This window comes from Myxine glutinosa, chromosome 9 (genome assembly GCF_964187855.1).
Source record: "Myxine glutinosa chromosome 9, kmMyxGlut1.1, whole genome shotgun sequence".
NCBI lineage: Eukaryota > Metazoa > Chordata > Myxini > Myxiniformes > Myxinidae > Myxine > Myxine glutinosa.
The window spans coordinates 24,350,438-24,371,742 of NC_136269.1; the positions used below are offsets into that span (position 1 = coordinate 24,350,438).

General features: G+C 55.5%; 1 non-coding gene across 1 annotated transcript; it reads left to right on the top strand.

Moving 5' to 3' along the window:
• Positions 1-18,955: 18,955 nt before the first annotated feature.
• LOC137435827 (U1 spliceosomal RNA) lies at positions 18,956-19,116 on the top strand. Its single transcript, XR_013624654.1, has one exon. It is a non-coding gene; the product is annotated as a U1 spliceosomal RNA (small nuclear RNA).
• Positions 19,117-21,305: the final 2,189 nt, after the last annotated feature.

The following is a 21,305-nucleotide window of genomic DNA, read 5'->3' on the forward strand; positions in this document are numbered from 1 at the left end:
CAACCTCCACACCTTCATTCTCGGTTGGTACATCACCCGCCGAGCTCTCCTCGCACCTTTCACCCTTACGTCGCAGACAACCAAGTGGTGCTGTGAAACAGCCTCCTCCCCCGGGATCACCTTTGTGTCTCGGAGGTGCCCCCTATCTCGCCTACGCACCATCAGGTAGTCAACGGTTGTCGTCGACCCACCTGACGTGTATGTAACAAGCTTATTATCCTCTTTCTGGAACTGAGTATTACAAATCAACAAATCAGCTCCATCAGCAAACTCCAAAATCCTTTCACCTTCTCCATTTCTCACACCATATCCGTAACCCCCATGAACTCCGTCAAAACCATCCATACTCCTTCCCACATGTCCATTTAGGTCTCCTCCTACCACAACAACTTCCTCATCTTTCACGTTTTCCATCAGCTTCTCTATCGCACACCAGAACTTGTCCTTCTCTTCATCGCTCCGACCAACCTGCGGAGCATATCCCGAGATGACGTTCACCAAGAGCTTTCCAATCATCATTTTCACCATCATCAACCTATCACTCACTCTAGTCACACTCACCACACTGTCTACAAACTCCTCAGAAAACAGGACACCAACACCATTCATGCCCTCCAGGCACCCTTGCCACACAAACTTGTATTTCTGTCCCTGCCTACCCTTCACCATTCTCACACCACTTCCCTTCCATCTCGTCTCTTGCACACAACATATGTCCACTCTTCTTCTGACCAATACTTCCACCACTTCTCCTGATCTCCCTGTCATTGTCCCTACATTCCATGTCCCAAAGCTCAGAAACCGATCTCCACTTCGGGCTGTACCCTGCCCACATGTGGTTGTAATTGTCATGGTTCTCTTTTTGAGGCAATGTTTTTTTTTTATGGCCGGATGCCCTTCCTGACGCCAACCCTCTTAGTCGCCTCCTACGACACGCTGGGATACGGCGTACCTATTCTTATCCAGGGTACACACACACTATTCTTTGATGAATGGATGCAATTTATTTTCAATGGTACTCACTTCAGTAAGAATGTTGTGCCATGTGGAATGAAAAAACAAAACAAAACAAAACCAACACTTGACCACAAATATGGTACGTGTACAAGTATTCACATCCCAATTTATTTTGCAGATCCATGTTATATTAATCAGCCATGAAAAAGTAAACGCAGTCCTATTTTCCTATTCTTTAAATTTTTAAAGAATATTTAATTACTATTAATATTTAATATTAATATTATTTAATATTTAATTTAATTATTTAATATTTGATATTATCATTTACTAGCAGAAGTACCCGGAATTGCCAGGCGGGGGAGGGGAGGGGAGGGGAATGGGGGGGAGGGGAGGGGAACGGGGGGGGAGGGGAGGGGAACGGGGGGGGGGGGGAGGGGAGGGGAGGGGAATGGGGGGGAGGGGAGGGGAATGGGGGGGAGGGGAGAACAGTGGGAGGGGGGAAGGAGGGGAGGGGGAGAGGGGAGAAGAGTGGGGGATGGGGAGGGTGAGGGATGGGAGGGGGTGGGAGGGGGGAGGTATGGGAGGGGGGAGAGGGGGGAGGGGAGGAGGGAGGGGGAGGGGCGAAGGGGGGAGGGGCCAGAGGGGGGATGGGGGAAGGGGAGAGGGGAAGGGGGAAAGGGGGGGAAGGGGGAGGGGAGGAGGGAGGGGATGGGGAGGGTGAGGGATGGGAGGGTGAGGGATGGGAGGGGGAGGGGGAGGGGTGGGAGGGGGTGGGAGGGGGGAGGGGGAAAAGGGAGGAGGAGGGGGAAAATGGAGGGGGAGGGGAGAAGGGGAGGGGGGAGGGGAGAAGGGGAGGGGTAGGGTGGAGGGGGTAGGGTGGAGGGGGAAGGGAAGGGGGGACGGAGGGGGGAGGGGGAAGGGGGAGGGAAGGGGATGGCCAGTCAACAACGACGTTGCAGTTCTCATGGTCGGAGAGCAGCACAACAATCGGACATAGTCCTGCATATTCGCAACAGCACGAAGCGGATTTTGGAGACTCACCGATCCTGTGACGTCCTCCAGTGCCGGCGTTGCCGGGCGGGGGAAGGGAGACCCGTACATTCCCAACCCGTACATTCGCCCTCTCGACTCAAGCTCACTCGGACAAAAGCCTCGCACAAATTACACCGTGAAGGCCCAATGGTCATGTCTATGCCACAAATCACGGGCGCACTGAATTGAAAATATATAGAACGCTCATACTCCGTGAAAAGTGAAGCCGCCCTGTCGCCATCTTGGTCAGCACGCCTCGACCAACTCGCTCCGCGGATCTCGTTTTGTGCGGCAAGAAACTGCTCCAATCGGTTACGGAAGGGTTGTGGAAAGACGTTTCACAGCTGTTTCAAAGACGTCTTTAATTCATATCGCACAAAATCGACACAAAACACGATCGCATAAAAGGTGAAGTGAAGTGAAGTGAAGAAGACGTAACCAATCGGTTAGGGAAGGGTTGTGGAAAGACGTTTCACAGCTGTTTCAAAGACGTCTTTAATTCATATTGCACAAAATCGATACAAAACACAATCGCATAAAAGGTGAAGTGACGTGTGACGGGATGGAACATCACGTGATCGCTCTGAGCGGCGGGAATGGAACATCACGTGATCGCTCTGAGCGAATCAGCGAGCTGCTCTGGAACCGGCTGAGATTAGCGGTACTTCGCTGAAATGCGCTGAGGTAAATATGAATAAAAAATATGGATCGTCAAATATTTTGAGTTCGGCCATGTTCGTCCCAGGCTCAATGGCCATGTCTATGCGAAATATCAAGCACGTAAGCCTCTCCGTTTAGGAGTCTATCGGTAACATCACTCTCACACACACACACACACACACACACACACACACACACACACACACACACACACACACACACACACACACACACACACACACAGTGTTTTATATATATAGATTATTAGAATATTTAATTTATTTAATATTTAATTAGAGGGAATTTAAAGAATTTAATATTTAATTAGAGGGAATTTAAAGAATTTAATATTTAATTATCAGCATATTTCCTACGAAAATTCCACCTTCCCACTTTATTTTATTCCATTCCGAATTGATTTTAATCCGTTCCAGGGTTGAAAAAGCATTATTACAGGATTGATGAAATGCCATCATGCGCTGCTTACGGTTATAAAAACCGCAGCGGTCGATTTGAATGAAGAAGAGGAATCACATTACATCGGCAAATGACATTCGTTTTGGAGAATCGTGGGGGAGCAAAGATGGCGGACAAATGCCTTCAAAAATGAGCTTCCCTTCCTATCCAGTTAGTACAGAGATCAGTGGTTGGGACCACTGATCTAAATATAACCGGATCACTGGTTTGCTGAAAAAACCGAAGTCGCCGGCCGCCATCTTGGTACTCACCATAACAGGAAAAACGCCCGATAAAACAAAACTCAGTTTATTTTAAAACCTGCTCTTCGTAATCACGACGACATGAAAAAGCGCTATAAAAACGAAAACAACCTGCTAATCATTCATGTTTATTCCACGTTGTTTACTGTGGAATTTTCGGTCCGTAGGGAGTCCCAATATGGCGGCCTCGCGCCCACCAGCAAACGTACTCTCATCGGCTGGGAGTTCCCACGATGACACAGCTCAGTGGTCTGGACTGTCCACACAATCGCATCCGCAAACTCAACCAGAAAGTTCAAAACCTTTTCCTACATCGACTCGTCTTAATCATCCATCAACTATGAACACAAGGATCCATGTGCGATGGAGTAACTTCAAATAGATTATTGTTACAAGATCGCGAAAATCGCGACTCAATATCATGCGTCATGCGTTGATACAGTACTTAGCGTCACAACGTCACGGTGGCGTCACGACGTCAGGCCAGCGTCATGACATTTCGGCTTCCTCGGAAGGCATCCAGTCGCTAAATCGTTTATAATCTGCTCCAATCTCAGCAGCAAAGCGAGAAATAATCCAAATAAATAAATCATAATATCGAACCTAATATTACAATTAGGATTTGTTTACAAATATCGTGCAAAATTCACCATTTAAATAGATATTCAGGGAAAAGTGTTGAATACGTCCTGGTAAAGTAAGGCGGTGCTCGCACTAAGACAAGGGAGAACGTGGGGTAAACAACTCATACTTACCTGACAGGAGAAATACCATGATCATTACGTGGCTGAGTAAATCTTGCAAGGTGCTGGGCCCAGTAATGAACGCCAGAGACGTGGATGGCGTTAGGACTGGAGCGAGGACCATGAAAGTCAAGTTGGAATCTGATCCCACATCGCCTGGAGGGCTTCGGCACCTTCCTGGAAAAGTGACTATTGGCCCATTTCGGGGATTCTTGTACTATCCTGGGCAAGTCAAGATGTGTAACAGATGTGGGAGCACGGATCACATGGCATGGGAATGTAACACACCAAAGTGCTACAGGTGTGGTTCTTTTGAGCACCTGGGGCAAGCGTGTTCAAAACCCCTGAAGTGTAGCTTGTGTGGTAGTTCGGATCATTTGTTCCGTCAGTGTCCAGAATCGTTTGCCAACAGAGTTAAAAGCACACGTGAGTTTCTGTCGGGTAATTCAAGCAGAAGTGACCGTCATAATTCTGTCCATGTACAGGATGGAAATGAGGTAACTGAAGCACGTCAGCCAGCCACTCAGCCAGTGGTGACACTTGAGCCCCCCAGTGAAATGTTACCAGCGGTTTCAAAGGTCGGTATGGCGGAGGTTAGCTTGTCTTCCCCAAACCTCCAGGATGCCTCCATCCAGCCAGAGGGTGTTGAAGAGCAGGGAGATAAAGAAGCTGTGAGTGAATGGGGAGCGGAGAATGAAGGCTAAGAGGTCAGGAGCAATAGGGTGGAAGTGGTTCAAGGTGAAGACAGTCATCCTTCAGTGCTAGTGGCACTTGGAAGTAAGGAGACTGAGAGGGAAGTGTTAAAGAGGGGGGGAGGGGATCGGGGCGGCAAGGTGACTGAGAAGACAACCACCAAGGGTGGGGTGGAGTGGGACTCGGTACATCAGGAAAAAGGGGCAGAGGAGCCTACATTTAAAGTGGGGAGACGGAGGTCTGCAAGATGGGGGCAGGGTTTAAAGAAATCGGGGGACAGCAGAACTTCCAGAGGAAGAGATCGTTCTCCACTAAACTACTCCTCGGATGGACCGCCTCAAGATTCTGTCAGTTAACGTTCGAAGCATTCTAAGGCCAAGTCGGAGGGCTGTGGTTTTGAGGGAGATAAAATCTACGGTTGTGGACGTTGTTTTTTTGCAGGAATGCTTTCTGCCGGCCCGTGCAAGTTATCCGGCCCTTATTAAGGATTGGTCAGGTCCTTCGCATTTTTCGGGTAGCAACGTCAACAGGAATGATGGGATCGCTGTACTTTTGGGCCATAGGTTTCCTTGGGTGATTAGGAGTGCGATCGATGTGTTGCCTGGGAGGATATGCGTGTTGGATGTGGATTTGTATGCTTTGCGTTTTCGTTTTATCAATGTTTATCTTCCTCAAAATCCGGGGAAGCGTGTCGACTGTTTGAAGAAGATTCAATTATGGTTATGTACGCAACGCCTCTTGGTTTTGGGTGGAGACTTAAATTTGTCGGTGGATATTCGGGAACGGGATTCATCGTCTTTGTTTGCGAAAAACATGGTGCTTGCGTTTGACCTGAGGGATTCATTTCGGGAGCTACATCCGGCTGGTCCTGGCCACACATGGGTGGGTAGTGGAATTTATGGGCCATCACGGATTGATTATGTTTTTATTTCAAAGCAATTTGGGATTCGGAGTTTCCAGAGGATCTGGAACTCCTTCTCAGATCATTGTGGGGTTGAAGTCGACCTTTCGTTGCCGATTCAGATCCCGATGGTCGAGGGTCACTGGAAATGTAATATTACATTGTTTGAGGTGCCTTGGTCGTATAATATTATTAAGGAAAAGATTTCCCAATGGGTTACTTTAATCCCAGAATTCGGACACATTTGTGACTGGTGGGAAGATTTTAAAAGCAGAGTAAAGAAGTTGTTGCTTTGTTTGGGGAGAACAATGAGGCGATGGGAAAACAGAAAGTTCGCTCGCTTGTCGCTTAGATTGCAGCGTCTGTTTGCCCTCCAATTGAATGGTTTTGAAGTTGGGCGGGAAATTTCATTGGCGAAATGTAGCATTGCCGCATATTTCCGAAGTCAAGAAGACCGGATTGTTTTCCGGAGTCCCGTGAGAGCAGTGGGGCAGCGAGAACAGTGCTCTCCCCCCTTTTTCCGGAGGCTGATAACTGCCGTTGTTGCGGATATGAGATTGGCCTCCATCCATATCCGCTTGTAAATATTCCCCTATTTCCCCAATACTTCCCAACTATCCCCAATCCCCCATTCCCTAGTCCCATTTTCTGTAAACAACACTCTGTAGCCCCGACCTTCCCCTATTTCCCCCATTAAATGTCGATCCAGGTCCACCGCATCTCACGTAGACAACTATAGGACATCTTGCTAGTTATTCTTAGTCTATGTCAGTTAAGGACTCGTTTCCATTAATTCTGACTCTTCGTTGCACCAGAATGTGATTGTATGGCACCGTTAGAAAGTTTAGGACCTCCCAATACCTCCCCGCAGCTCTCCCTCATGGTACAACAACAACAACAACAACAGCGGCGGCGGCGCGGGGAGTGTGCGTCCTCACTCCGGCTTGGTTAGCCGCCATTGAACATGTGCTCCGACGGGGTTACCACACAGGGGCTCGCTGTCAGCTCCTCGTCAAGGGCGGAGCCCGGTAACCCCCCGCACCCAATAGAAGCGGCGGACCGATTCCATCTGGGGCGGAGCTAACGAGCCGAGGGCGTGTCACTCCCCGCTGAGCATGCGCAGGAAGAGGGAGGTGACGTGAGATGCGCCCTCAGCTTGGAGAGAGAAGACGCCACCTCCGAGCGCTGAAATACCTCCCCGCATCTCTGGACCGGACCGTGTTGATTCTGCCCCTGAGCCAAGGTGCACCTTGTGCTATCGACTGCCTGTCCTTCCTTGCCATCAATCCCTGTGTAAGTCAGTCTTGTCCCGTTTGTCTGTGGTCTGTCGGGGATAAGATAAGACTGTGTCTAAGTGCCCATCTTTTCTGTGCTTTACCTCTTACCGTGTAATCTACCCGTTTCTGCATCACCAATTATATCCTCCTCCGGAGGTCTTGAGAACTGTACCCCCTTGTGTCGTTTCATTTATCCCAGCCGTTGTGTCCTTTCCTTCATTGATTTAGCGTAGCGCGATTCGGCCAACGTTCGAGTGGAATCGGGTGAGTTGGGGAAGAATCGGGTAAACTGTGCGAACACGGCGGCCATTCCGCTCGGTCAAGCAACATCTTAAGTCGTGTCCGTAACAATATTATTAAGGAAAAGATTTCCCAATGGGTTACTTTAATCCCAGAATTCGGACACATTTGTGACTGGTGGGAAGATTTTAAAAGCAGCGTCAAGAAGTTGTTGCTTTGTTTGGGGAGAACAATGAGGCGATGGGAAAACAGAAAGTTCGCTCGCTTGTCGCTTAGATTGCAGCGTCTGTTTGCCCTCCAATTGAATGGTTTTGAAGTTGGGCGGGAAATTTCATTGGCAAAATGTAGCATTGCCGCATATTTCCGAAGTCAAGAAGACCGGATTGTTTTCCGGAGTCCCGTGAGAGCAGTGGGGCAGCGAGAACAGTGCTCTCCCCCCTTTTTCCGGAGGCTGATAAAACGTCGGGTGCAACCGTCGTGCGTGAGGGACAATAATGGAACAGTTCAGTCAGACCCACAGGTGGTCGATGATCTAATTAGGGATTTCTACTCTAACTTGTATAAAAGGGAGGAGGTCTCGGCAGTCGACAAGGGCCATCTCTTCTCGCATTGCAAGGTTCAGGCGAACGGTACAGGAAGCAGCCATCCATTTACGTCAGTGGAGCTGGAGCGGGTGGTTGGAGTGTTAAAGAAAGGTAAAACCCCTGGAAGTGATGGAATTCCAAATGAATTTTATCAAGTATTTTTGCGAGAAATTAAAGGGCCGTTTTTGGAAGTCTGCAATGCTATTTGGCAGGAAAATACGGTGCCAAAGTCTTGGTCAGAATCGCTGCTGATTCTACTCCCAAAAGAAGGGGATCTCAAAGATATTAAGAATTGGAGGCCAATTTCTCTACTGAATTCGGACTACAAGATTTTCGCGTCAATGTTATTGGGTCGCATGCAGCACGTGGTCGGTAGGGTCCTACACGTGCACCAGAGGTGTGGGATAAAAGGTCGGAGGGCTTCCGACGTGGTGCTCCTCGTTCGGGATGTACTGGCCTTGGTGGGGAACAGAAGGTCAGACCTTGCAGTTTTAAGCTTGGATTTGGTAAAAGCATTTGACAACGTCTCCCGGGATTATTTATGGGACCTATTAAGGGTGTTGTCCTTTGATGCAAAGTTGGTTCGGGCAATGCCGTGTCTTTATGAGAATTCGACTGCAAAGGTAGTGATAGATAACAGGGTTTTAAATGGATTTAAAGTGGAGAAAGGGGTCAGGTAAGGCTGTCCCTTATCCCCCTTGCTTTTTGTTTTGGCAACCCTCCCCCTCGTCTCGGCTTTGGAGAATAAGGTGGATGGGTTTAGGATCCCAGGGATGGTGGGGGATGGCATAGCCTCCATAGCATATATGGATGACATAGTCATATTTGCCAGAAATGACTACTCGTTATGGGAAGCGGTGGGATGCTGTATGGCATTTGCTAGAGCATCGGGGCTCTATATAAACTTCGAGAAAAGTAGGGTGTTGGTGTTTGGGGAAAGATTTGATAGGCCCAGGATAGAAGTGATGTTTGGGGGTCTTAATGAACAGGTGAAGGTTTTGGGAGTGTTTCTGGTGAAGGTAGCAAACCCGGTGGGGAACTGGGATAAGAAGCTGTCCCAGATTAGAAAGCTCAGTCATGAATGGAAAAGACGGACGCTTGCCTGTCGTGAAAAGGCATTAATCGTCAAGGGGCAATTTTTTCCTGCGTTAAGGACACTCGCTGAGGTGCTGCCTCCATTACCCGGTATCGTCCGTCGATTAAAGGGTATTGTGTATGGGTTCTTCTGCGCATCATGGATTTTTAAACCGAGTTGGACCGATTTGTGCAAAAGAGAGGTGTCTGGTGCAGAGGCTGCCCTGACCTTCCCGTGCTGCTACGTATAGCATCGGTGGCATGTCACCTGAGAGCATTGAAGGGAGAGCTGTGGGGTTTGCGAGGCCTCATCCACTACAATATGGGGCCCATTGTACGCGGGTGGGAAGTGTTTGATGTTAGATCATCGGCTCCATACAATTGGTTTCCCACATACCCGTACGACCTTTTGAAGCGGGTGATTATAGAGCATGACTTCAAGAGGTTGAAGGAGGTGGATTTTCTCACTTTAAAACTTCATGTCTTCTCGGATGAAGAAATAAGTATTATTAGGGGAACTTCGTTGGGATGGAGTTCTTCATTTTGGGTATCTATCTCGGCATTGTCTATGCCCGGGCGTCATAGTGACCTGGCGTGGTTACACGTAAAAGGTTTACTTTGTAGCGGCTACCGCTGGGTTTTCACAATCGCCTTGCACCTATCAAGGACGCGGAGCGATCACCATGCCGGGCTCGTCCAGGACGCCCGGGCAGGCCCGCGCTCAACTTGCCAGGCCTCGGTCGGGACGCCCGGGCATGCCCGGGCAGGCTCGCCCTCAACTTGCCAGGCCGCAGCCAGGACGCTGGGCCACGCCCCCTCTCGACTTTCCTGGGCAAACGTTCCGGGATAATATGTATATATATTGCTGCCCGATAAACGGGCTTTTCAGAGTGCCTGAGTGTTTGGTTTGATTAAAGCAACTCGGATGAATTCCAGCTTTTTGTCGCGTCCATTCTTCCGATCGACGTGGGAGCCCCAGCTCCTTCATTGCTGACCTACCAACATGGACACGGCAGTCGCCCTTAAACTGCCTACCTTCTGGGAGGCTCACGCGGCGGTTTGGTTCGCACAGGCGGATTCCCTGTTCGCCCTGCGAGGCATCACGGCTGACGACACCCGCTTCCACCATGTGGTAGCAGCGCTCGGTTCGGCCACCGCGGCCCGCGCCCTGAGCCTCCTCGAGAGCCCGCCAGCCGCTGACAAATACGGCGCGATTAAGAAGCTTCTCCTCGACGCTTTCGCCCTCCCATCGGCGGAACGCGCACGGCGCCTGCTTGACCTGCCCGAGCTCGGCGACACGCGCCCTTCCGAGCGAATGGACAACATGCTTTCACTGCTCGGCGAGCACTCTCCGGCATTGCTGTTCCGGGAGCTGTTCCTCCGTCAGCTGCCTAACCCGGTACGCCTCGCCCTGGCAAGCACGACGATCACAGATCCCCGGGCCCTTGCCAGAGAAGCCGACAAGATCTCCGCCGCAGGACAGCGCATCGCAGCGGCGACATGGGACCCACCGCCGTCCGACGCAACACCCATGGCGCCCGAGCACCCGGCACGGTCGACGACCGAACTGCCGACGCAATTGGCGGCCGCTACACTGAGCCGACCACCTCCAGCACGAAGACCGGGGCCTCCACCTGACCAAGCGTGGTGTTACTATCATGCCAGGTTCGGACAGAAGGCCCGGACATGCCGACCCCCGTGCACCTTCGGCAGGCCGGGAAACGGCCGGGCCGGCGTTCATTACCAGCCATGAGCGCCGGCCACACGGGCAACTTACTGTTCATCACGGATAAAGCGTCCGGACGGCGCTTCCTGTGCGACACCGGCGCCCAACTGAGCGTCATACCCGGCTCTGACCAGGACAGGCAATCCGCGGTTTGCGGCCCCTCCTTGGTTGCGGCCAACGGATCGACCATCTGCACCTTCGGCCCACGCAACGTCACCCTCTGCTTCGGCGGCCAACGCTTTGCTTGGACGTTTGTAACCGCAAACGTGCCCATGGCTCTGCTAGGCGCCGACTTCCTCTGCGCACACGGACTGCTGGTGGACGTCCAACGGCGTCGTTTAATCAACGCCGAAACCTTCCGCTCCCTGGTATGCACATTGAGCAGCTCCGTGCCGACCGAGCTGGCATGCGCCGTCCCGGCGGCGAACGAGTTTGCTCGCCTGCTCACGGAGTTCCCGGCCCTCACGCGGCCGACGTTTTCGGCCGTCGCAGTACGGCATGGGATCGAGCACCACATACCAACCACGGGCCCGCCGGTCTATGCCAGGGCCCGCCGCCTCGACCCAGCCAAGCTCGCCGTGGCGAAGGCCGAATTCGATGCGTTGGAGCACCTCGGCATCGTGCGGCGCTCCGATAGCGCGTGGGCCTCGCCACTGCACATCGTGCCAAAGCCGGGGGGTGGATGGCGCCCGTGTGGCGACTACCGCCATCTCAATGACGCTACCACCCCCGACAGGTACCCGATCCCGCATATCCAAGACTTCTCCGCCCGTCTGGCGGGACGGGTCATTTTTTCGAAAATTGATCTCATACGGGGATATCACCAGGTACCTGTCAGGGCGGCCGACGTCCCTAAAACGGCAGTCATCACGCCGTTCGGCTTATTCAAATTCTTGCGGATGCCGTTTGGTCTCAAGAACGCGGCTCAGGCGTTCCAGCGCTTGATGGACGGCGTGCTGCGTGACCTGCCGTTCCTTTTCGTTTACCTGGACGACATCCTCGTCACCAGCACGTCCCGGGCCGAGCACCTCCGAACACTGTTCGGGCGCCTCAGCGAGCACGGCCTCATCGTCAACCCGGCCAAATGCCACTTCGGCATGACGGCCGTTGCTTTTTTGGGCCACCACATCACCAAGAACGGGGCCGTGCCGCTGCCAACCAAGGTCGAGGCCATCACCACGTTCCCGCGTCCCCGCACCATAAAGGCCCTGCAGGAATTCCTGGGAATGGTGAATTTTTATCACCGCTTCGTGCCCCGCGCTGCTCAACTCATGCGGCCCCTCTACGAAGCCCTCCGGGGCAAGCCGGCCAAGCACGACATCGCCTGGTCCGCAGCAATGGATGCGGCCTTCCAAAGCTCAAAGCGGGCCCTCGCCGATGCAACACTGCTCGCTCACCCGGTGCTCAACGCTCCCATCGCCCTCACCACGGATGCCTCCGACTACGCGGTGGGCGCCGTACATGAGCAATGGGTGAACGGGGTTTGGCAGCCACTCGCTTTTTTCAGCCGGCAGCTCCGGCCGAACGAGCTCAAATACAGCACGTTTGACCGGGAGCTCCTCGGTCTACACCTGGCCGTCCGCCATTTCCGCCACCTCCTGGAGGGCCGACCTAAGGCGCCACCTCTCCGCCGTGTCGGAGTTTACCACGGACATCCGGCACGTCGCCGGCAAAAACAACGCCGTGGCCGACTGTCTTTCCCGGGCCAGCGCGAACGCGGTCCACCTGGGCGTGGACTTTGCGCTTATGGCGGCGGACCAAACCACCGACACCACGGTGCAAGCCCTCCGGGCGGCGGACACGGGCCTCCGCCTGGCCGACATCCCCTTCGCGGACACTGTCCTGCTCTGCGACGTCTCCCAAGGCCAGCCTCGCCCCATCGTGCCCGTCACCTGGCAACGCCGCATCTTCGCCTCCCTCCACGGCCTTTCCCACCCGGGCCGGAAAGCTTCCCAGAAGCTGGTGTCGGCGCGATTCGTCTGGCACGGCCTTCGTCGGGACGTCCGCGATTGGACCAGCACCTGCACGGCCTGCCAACGGGCCAAGGTCCACTGACACACCCAGGCCCCGCTGGCACCTTTCACCGTGCCCGAACGACGTTTCGACCACGTCAACGTGGATCTGGTGGGCCCCCTCCCCCCGTCACGGAGGTTCACACACCTGCTCACCATGGTGGACAGGACCACCAGGTGGCCGGAGGCCGTTCCCCTCGTCTCCACCACCACCGCCGATGTGGCGCAGGCTTTCATCGCCACCTGGGTCGCCCGCTTCGGCGCACCGGCGGACATCTCGTCAGACCGCGGACCACAGTTCACCTCCGAGCTGTGGGGCACGGTCGCCCGCAACCTGGGGGTCAAGCTCCACCGTACTACGGCCTACCACCCCCAAGCAAACGGGTTGTGCGAGCGATTCCACCGCTCCATGAAGGCCGCGCTCATGGCCGGCCTTCAAGACGGCGGTTGGGCCGACCGGCTGCCGTGGGTCCTTTTGGGCCTCCGCACGGCCCCCAAGGAGGACCTCCAGGCATCCACCGCCGAGCTTGTCTATGGCCAGGCGCTACGCGTCCCAGGCGAATTCGTGCCCGACGCTACCAGTCCCTGGTCCGCAGCTCACCAGCGCTCGGACCTCCAGGAGGCCGCCCGACGGTTTGCCCCCGTGCCAACATCCCATCACGGTGACCCCCAGTCCTACGTCCCCCCAGCACTTCGCACAGCGGAGTATGTTTTTGTGCGTCACGACGCACATCGGGGGCCACTCCGGCCGCCGTACGACGGGCCCTTCCGGGTGCTGCGACGGGACGACAAGTCGTTCGTCATCGACATCGGCGGCAGGTCGGACCGGATTGCGGTGGACCGCCTCAAGCCGGCGCACGTGGACGTCGACCACCCACCACGGGTGGCCCTTCCGCCGCGGCGAGGCCGCCCCCCGTCCACGGTGCCCCCCACTCGACCGCCCACCACCACACCGGACCCCCTCCCACGACCCGCCAGGGTTCGCTTCGGCCGGGTCATCAGGACCCCCCTCAAATTGACCCTGCCGGTGCAAGTCGATTCTGGGGGGACGTGTGTAGCGGCTACCGCTGGGTTTTCACAATCGCCTTGCACCTATCAAGGACGCGGAGCGATCACCATGCCGGGCTCGTCCAGGACGCCCGGGCAGGCCCGCGCTCAACTTGCCAGGCCTCGGTCGGGACGCCCGGGCATGCCCGGGCAGGCTCGCCCTCAACTTGCCAGGCCGCAGCCAGGACGCTGGGCCACGCCCCCTCTCGACTTTCCTGGGCAAACGTTCCGGGATAATATGTATATATATTGCTGCCCGATAAACGGGCTTTTCAGAGTGCCTGAGTGTTTGGTTTGATTAAAGCAACTCGGATGAATTCCAGCTTTTTGTCGCGTCCATTCTTCCGATCGACGTGGGAGCCCCAGCTCCTTCATTGCTGACCTACCAACATGGACACGGCAGTCGCCCTTAAACTGCCTACCTTCTGGGAGGCTCACGCGGCGGTTTGGTTCGCACAGGCGGATTCCCTGTTCGCCCTGCGAGGCATCACGGCTGACGACACCCGCTTCCACCATGTGGTAGCAGCGCTCGGTTCGGCCACCGCGGCCCGCGCCCTGAGCCTCCTCGAGAGCCCGCCAGCCGCTGACAAATACGGCGCGATTAAGAAGCTTCTCCTCGACGCTTTCGCCCTCCCATCGGCGGAACGCGCACGGCGCCTGCTTGACCTGCCCGAGCTCGGCGACACGCGCCCTTCCGAGCGAATGGACAACATGCTTTCACTGCTCGGCGAGCACTCTCCGGCATTGCTGTTCCGGGAGCTGTTCCTCCGTCAGCTGCCTAACCCGGTACGCCTCGCCCTGGCAAGCACGACGATCACAGATCCCCGGGCCCTTGCCAGAGAAGCCGACAAGATCTCCGCCGCAGGACAGCGCATCGCAGCGGCGACATGGGACCCACCGCCGTCCGACGCAACACCCATGGCGCCCGAGCACCCGGCACGGTCGACGACCGAACTGCCGACGCAATTGGCGGCCGCTACACTGAGCCGACCACCTCCAGCACGAAGACCGGGGCCTCCACCTGACCAAGCGTGGTGTTACTATCATGCCAGGTTCGGACAGAAGGCCCGGACATGCCGACCCCCGTGCACCTTCGGCAGGCCGGGAAACGGCCGGGCCGGCGTTCATTACCAGCCATGAGCGCCGGCCACACGGGCAACTTACTGTTCATCACGGATAAAGCGTCCGGACGGCGCTTCCTGTGCGACACCGGCGCCCAACTGAGCGTCATACCCGGCTCTGACCAGGACAGGCAATCCGCGGTTTGCGGCCCCTCCTTGGTTGCGGCCAACGGATCGACCATCTGCACCTTCGGCCCACGCAACGTCACCCTCTGCTTCGGCGGCCAACGCTTTGCTTGGACGTTTGTAACCGCAAACGTGCCCATGGCTCTGCTAGGCGCCGACTTCCTCTGCGCACACGGACTGCTGGTGGACGTCCAACGGCGTCGTTTAATCAACGCCGAAACCTTCCGCTCCCTGGTATGCACATTGAGCAGCTCCGTGCCGACCGAGCTGGCATGCGCCGTCCCGGCGGCGAACGAGTTTGCTCGCCTGCTCACGGAGTTCCCGGCCCTCACGCGGCCGACGTTTTCGGCCGTCGCAGTACGGCATGGGATCGAGCACCACATACCAACCACGGGCCCGCCGGTCTATGCCAGGGCCCGCCGCCTCGACCCAGCCAAGCTCGCCGTGGCGAAGGCCGAATTCGATGCGTTGGAGCACCTCGGCATCGTGCGGCGCTCCGATAGCGCGTGGGCCTCGCCACTGCACATCGTGCCAAAGCCGGGGGGTGGATGGCGCCCGTGTGGCGACTACCGCCATCTCAATGACGCTACCACCCCCGACAGGTACCCGATCCCGCATATCCAAGACTTCTCCGCCCGTCTGGCGGGACGGGTCATTTTTTCGAAAATTGATCTCATACGGGGATATCACCAGGTACCTGTCAGGGCGGCCGACGTCCCTAAAACGGCAGTCATCACGCCGTTCGGCTTATTCAAATTCTTGCGGATGCCGTTTGGTCTCAAGAACGCGGCTCAGGCGTTCCAGCGCTTGATGGACGGCGTGCTGCGTGACCTGCCGTTCCTTTTCGTTTACCTGGACGACATCCTCGTCACCAGCACGTCCCGGGCCGAGCACCTCCGAACACTGTTCGGGCGCCTCAGCGAGCACGGCCTCATCGTCAACCCGGCCAAATGCCACTTCGGCATGACGGCCGTTGCTTTTTTGGGCCACCACATCACCAAGAACGGGGCCGTGCCGCTGCCAACCAAGGTCGAGGCCATCACCACGTTCCCGCGTCCCCGCACCATAAAGGCCCTGCAGGAATTCCTGGGAATGGTGAATTTTTATCACCGCTTCGTGCCCCGCGCTGCTCAACTCATGCGGCCCCTCTACGAAGCCCTCCGGGGCAAGCCGGCCAAGCACGACATCGCCTGGTCCGCAGCAATGGATGCGGCCTTCCAAAGCTCAAAGCGGGCCCTCGCCGATGCAACACTGCTCGCTCACCCGGTGCTCAACGCTCCCATCGCCCTCACCACGGATGCCTCCGACTACGCGGTGGGCGCCGTACATGAGCAATGGGTGAACGGGGTTTGGCAGCCACTCGCTTTTTTCAGCCGGCAGCTCCGGCCGAACGAGCTCAAATACAGCACGTTTGACCGGGAGCTCCTCGGTCTACACCTGGCCGTCCGCCATTTCCGCCACCTCCTGGAGGGCCGACCTAAGGCGCCACCTCTCCGCCGTGTCGGAGTTTACCACGGACATCCGGCACGTCGCCGGCAAAAACAACGCCGTGGCCGACTGTCTTTCCCGGGCCAGCGCGAACGCGGTCCACCTGGGCGTGGACTTTGCGCTTATGGCGGCGGACCAAACCACCGACACCACGGTGCAAGCCCTCCGGGCGGCGGACACGGGCCTCCGCCTGGCCGACATCCCCTTCGCGGACACTGTCCTGCTCTGCGACGTCTCCCAAGGCCAGCCTCGCCCCATCGTGCCCGTCACCTGGCAACGCCGCATCTTCGCCTCCCTCCACGGCCTTTCCCACCCGGGCCGGAAAGCTTCCCAGAAGCTGGTGTCGGCGCGATTCGTCTGGCACGGCCTTCGTCGGGACGTCCGCGATTGGACCAGCACCTGCACGGCCTGCCAACGGGCCAAGGTCCACTGACACACCCAGGCCCCGCTGGCACCTTTCACCGTGCCCGAACGACGTTTCGACCACGTCAACGTGGATCTGGTGGGCCCCCTCCCCCCGTCACGGAGGTTCACACACCTGCTCACCATGGTGGACAGGACCACCAGGTGGCCGGAGGCCGTTCCCCTCGTCTCCACCACCACCGCCGATGTGGCGCAGGCTTTCATCGCCACCTGGGTCGCCCGCTTCGGCGCACCGGCGGACATCTCGTCAGACCGCGGACCACAGTTCACCTCCGAGCTGTGGGGCACGGTCGCCCGCAACCTGGGGGTCAAGCTCCACCGTACTACGGCCTACCACCCCCAAGCAAACGGGTTGTGCGAGCGATTCCACCGCTCCATGAAGGCCGCGCTCATGGCCGGCCTTCAAGACGGCGGTTGGGCCGACCGGCTGCCGTGGGTCCTTTTGGGCCTCCGCACGGCCCCCAAGGAGGACCTCCAGGCATCCACCGCCGAGCTTGTCTATGGCCAGGCGCTACGCGTCCCAGGCGAATTCGTGCCCGACGCTACCAGTCCCTGGTCCGCAGCTCACCAGCGCTCGGACCTCCAGGAGGCCGCCCGACGGTTTGCCCCCGTGCCAACATCCCATCACGGTGACCCCCAGTCCTACGTCCCCCCAGCACTTCGCACAGCGGAGTATGTTTTTGTGCGTCACGACGCACATCGGGGGCCACTCCGGCCGCCGTACGACGGGCCCTTCCGGGTGCTGCGACGGGACGACAAGTCGTTCGTCATCGACATCGGCGGCAGGTCGGACCGGATTGCGGTGGACCGCCTCAAGCCGGCGCACGTGGACGTCGACCACCCACCACGGGTGGCCCTTCCGCCGCGGCGAGGCCGCCCCCCGTCCACGGTGCCCCCCACTCGACCGCCCACCACCACACCGGACCCCCTCCCACGACCCGCCAGGGTTCGCTTCGGCCGGGTCATCAGGACCCCCCTCAAATTGACCCTGCCGGTGCAAGTCGATTCTGGGGGGACGTGTGTAGCGGCTACCGCTGGGTTTTCACAATCGCCTTGCACCTATCAAGGACGCGGAGCGATCACCATGCCGGGCTCGTCCAGGACGCCCGGGCAGGCCCGCGCTCAACTTGCCAGGCCTCGGTCGGGACGCCCGGGCATGCCCGGGCAGGCTCGCCCTCAACTTGCCAGGCCGCAGCCAGGACGCTGGGCCACGCCCCCTCTCGCCTTTCCTGGGCAAACGCTCCGGGATAATATGTATATATATATTGCTGCCCGATAAACGGGCTTTTCAGAGTGCCTGAGTGTTTGGTTTGATTAAAGCAACTCGGATGAATTCCAGCTTTTTGTCGCGTCCATTCTTCCGATCGACGTGGGAGCCCCAGCTCCTTCAACTTCCCTCACGGCTAGTAGGTGTCACGCGTGGCCTTGCCCGAACAGTCGAATGTCCGTATTCTGGGTGTAATCAGGCAGAATCGGTGTCACATTACATGTGGTCATGTGTATTTGCCCAAAGGTCTTGGGGCATCATCAATGTGCGTTGGCTCTCCACTTTGCTCCCAAATATGAATTTAACATATGAGGTGGTTACAAATGGACTAACAGGGCGAGTTCCTCTGTTGCAGAAGTCAACATATTGGAGGATCACATGTGCATCTTAGATGGCGTGTGGAAATGCAGATGCTTGGCCATCTTTGGAAGGGACAAGTGGGACCCTGGCCTTTTTGTGGCTATTTTCCTGAGCGAGATAGCCAATTGCTCGAGACTTTTGGGAAGAGCCTCTGTCAGAGAGAAGGCTTTGTGGAAAAAAATGTTTCCCAAGCCGGGGTAGTTTTTTCCCAAGCCGGGGCACGACCCCCTGATTGTTACTTCACTTGATTTGTTAAATACTGCATGGAAGTATGGAAAGTACTGTGAAGCAATGGATTTGTTAAATGATCTGGACATTGGAATGGAGTTTTCACCATGGGCATATGAGGTTTTGTGTATGGTTTTAATTTTGAATGCAATGGGTTTTTCTTTTTTGTTTTTGGGAGCAATATGAGGGAAGCAAGGGATTGCGAAATGTTCCGAACATTGGAAACTTGTTTCTTTGGTGAGGTTTGTGTATGGTTTTATTTGTTGACTATTGTTGACTTGTACTATCGAATTTTTAAATAAAACAATATGGTGTTCTCAGGGCGAGGTCCACCCATTGCACTCCGGGTGGGTTGACCCTTGCGATTTCCCCAAATGTGGGAAACTCGACTGTACAATTTGTGGTAGTGGGGGACTGCGTTCGCGCTATCCCCTGATTGTTAAACTAAAAACAGATAAAACATGTAATTGTAGTTATCACAAGACAAACACGTACAAGTGGTCATAGTTGAAGGATTGTTATCCCCTGTCGCACCGCGGAGCGAAAGGGGACTATGGTTTTCCCCTCCGTCTGTGTGTGCGTGCATCCGTATGTGCGTGCGTGCGTGCGTAAAGCCCCAGTCATACCGGATTTGAGTGGCCACGAATCACCCCGATCACCCCCGATCTGGCGATTTCCCGCACCAACACGACTTTTTGGCAAGATCGGCTGTAAATTTTCCCACAGTCATACCAAAACACCCCTGCCACTCTCGTACGATCGCTCTCGTACGATCGTACGATCTCGCTCTCGTACGATCGTCTCGAACGTCTCGATCGTACGAACACTCTCGTACGATCGCGCCGTGACCGCCGCGCCGACAAAGCCCGATGCACCAAGTGCGCGGCAAGATCGCCACAAGTCCTAGCCCGTGCCCACACGTCTTCGCCCCGATCCCACTACGACCGCAGTACGCACGCGTACGTGCCCACCCGTCCGAGCCAACTGCGCGGCGGCCGTCCTTGCCCTATATAAGAACGGCCAAGAATCACGCCGACCTAACTGCGATCTTAAAATTCAGACGACACTAATTCACGTTATTTTTGTATGTCGTTTATATAAATCATGAACTCCAAGCCTTCCAATCATGCTGCCAGCCAGGAAGAGGGGGAGGGGATCCAGGAAGACGTGCACAATCACGCGGCCGCTGTGACCAGCTTGGATGTGATCGATGTGACCAGCTTGGAATCAAGCTGGTCCTTCGCCACCGGGGATCGCCTATATATACCTGGTCTTGTGACAGGTCGTACTGGCGCCTACTGCATGCTTACGGCAATCTTGGCGGAGTCTTGTTAATTCGTGACAGATCGGCAATGATCGTGAGTCGTCGTACTGCTGCGCGAACGTGGTCGGGACGGATCGGGGCAATTCTTGGAAGATCATGATGGCAGTCGTACGGCGTCCATGTGAGGACGTACGGCGGTCGTATCAGTGCTTGCTGGATGCGGAGCGAATCGTGGCAGCCAAGTTTCCCGACCGCCGCAAGACACTCCACGACCATTTTCCCGATGCCCACACGCGCCCGTACGACACCCTCCAGACAGCAGCAAGAGTTTGAAAAACGCCACGAATCGCCACGATAATTTTGAACAGTTCAAAATTGTCGGGGCGGCTTCCCGTCTCGACCCGAACTGCCATGTACACCCCCGATCATCCAGGAATCGCTAGGACCCCAATACGATCTGGCCAAGAATGTCGCCCCGATCTTAGGTCGTGGCGATTCGTGGCCTGAAAATGTCCGGTATGACTGGGGCTTAAGCGGCACCAATTCTAATTTGATGTGTGGGTGCAACCCACGTCAAAATCCAAGATGGCCACCGCCATGTATGTCTGAACCTTGTGAGCGGAATATCTTGAAAAACAAGCATTCTGAGTATTGCGCCGCAATACATGTCCCCTACCGGCAGTCTGTCGTCCGTTAAACTCTTGGGGAAATTACCAAGGGTTATTTATCCACAGGTTCCAAATCGTTCCCAATCGCTAATTATCTCAGGACGGGCTCACCTGTGATTCGCACTCGGGACTTCGATTTATACACCTTGCAGACATGTCAGCAGAAGCACGAGAAAATAGGTTTTTGATAAAGAACCTTTTGAGTCGCTAAATATCAGTAATTTATTATATTTTCCGGTTCACGATCAATGATCGATGTGCATATATATTGACAAGATGTTACTTTGGGCCGAGCGGATGGTCAACCGCGACCGTTACAGGATCCCCGATTAGCCCGACTCCCCCAAACGTTGACCAAATCGCGCCACAGGTATTCAATTTGGAAACCTCTAAAGCGACCGAAAGAGAAGGAAGAGAGAAGAAGACAGAGTACGGAGGAATAACAGGATTTATTATACACACAAGCAAAAAGAAGGAGCGATCAAGTTATTTACAAGCAATGGATGAAAGGAGCAGTCACACAGTGAATCGTTAGCTTATCTATGCAGTTTACTTATAAACCCCAGGACAACATTCAAGACAGACGACGTTCACACTTACACGGGGAAAATTGCAGGCAGGTATGGCTTGAGGATGGATGGCTATTGAGAGGCAAGGGAGGTTCAGCTTCCACGTGTATTGCTGCCTGGCGT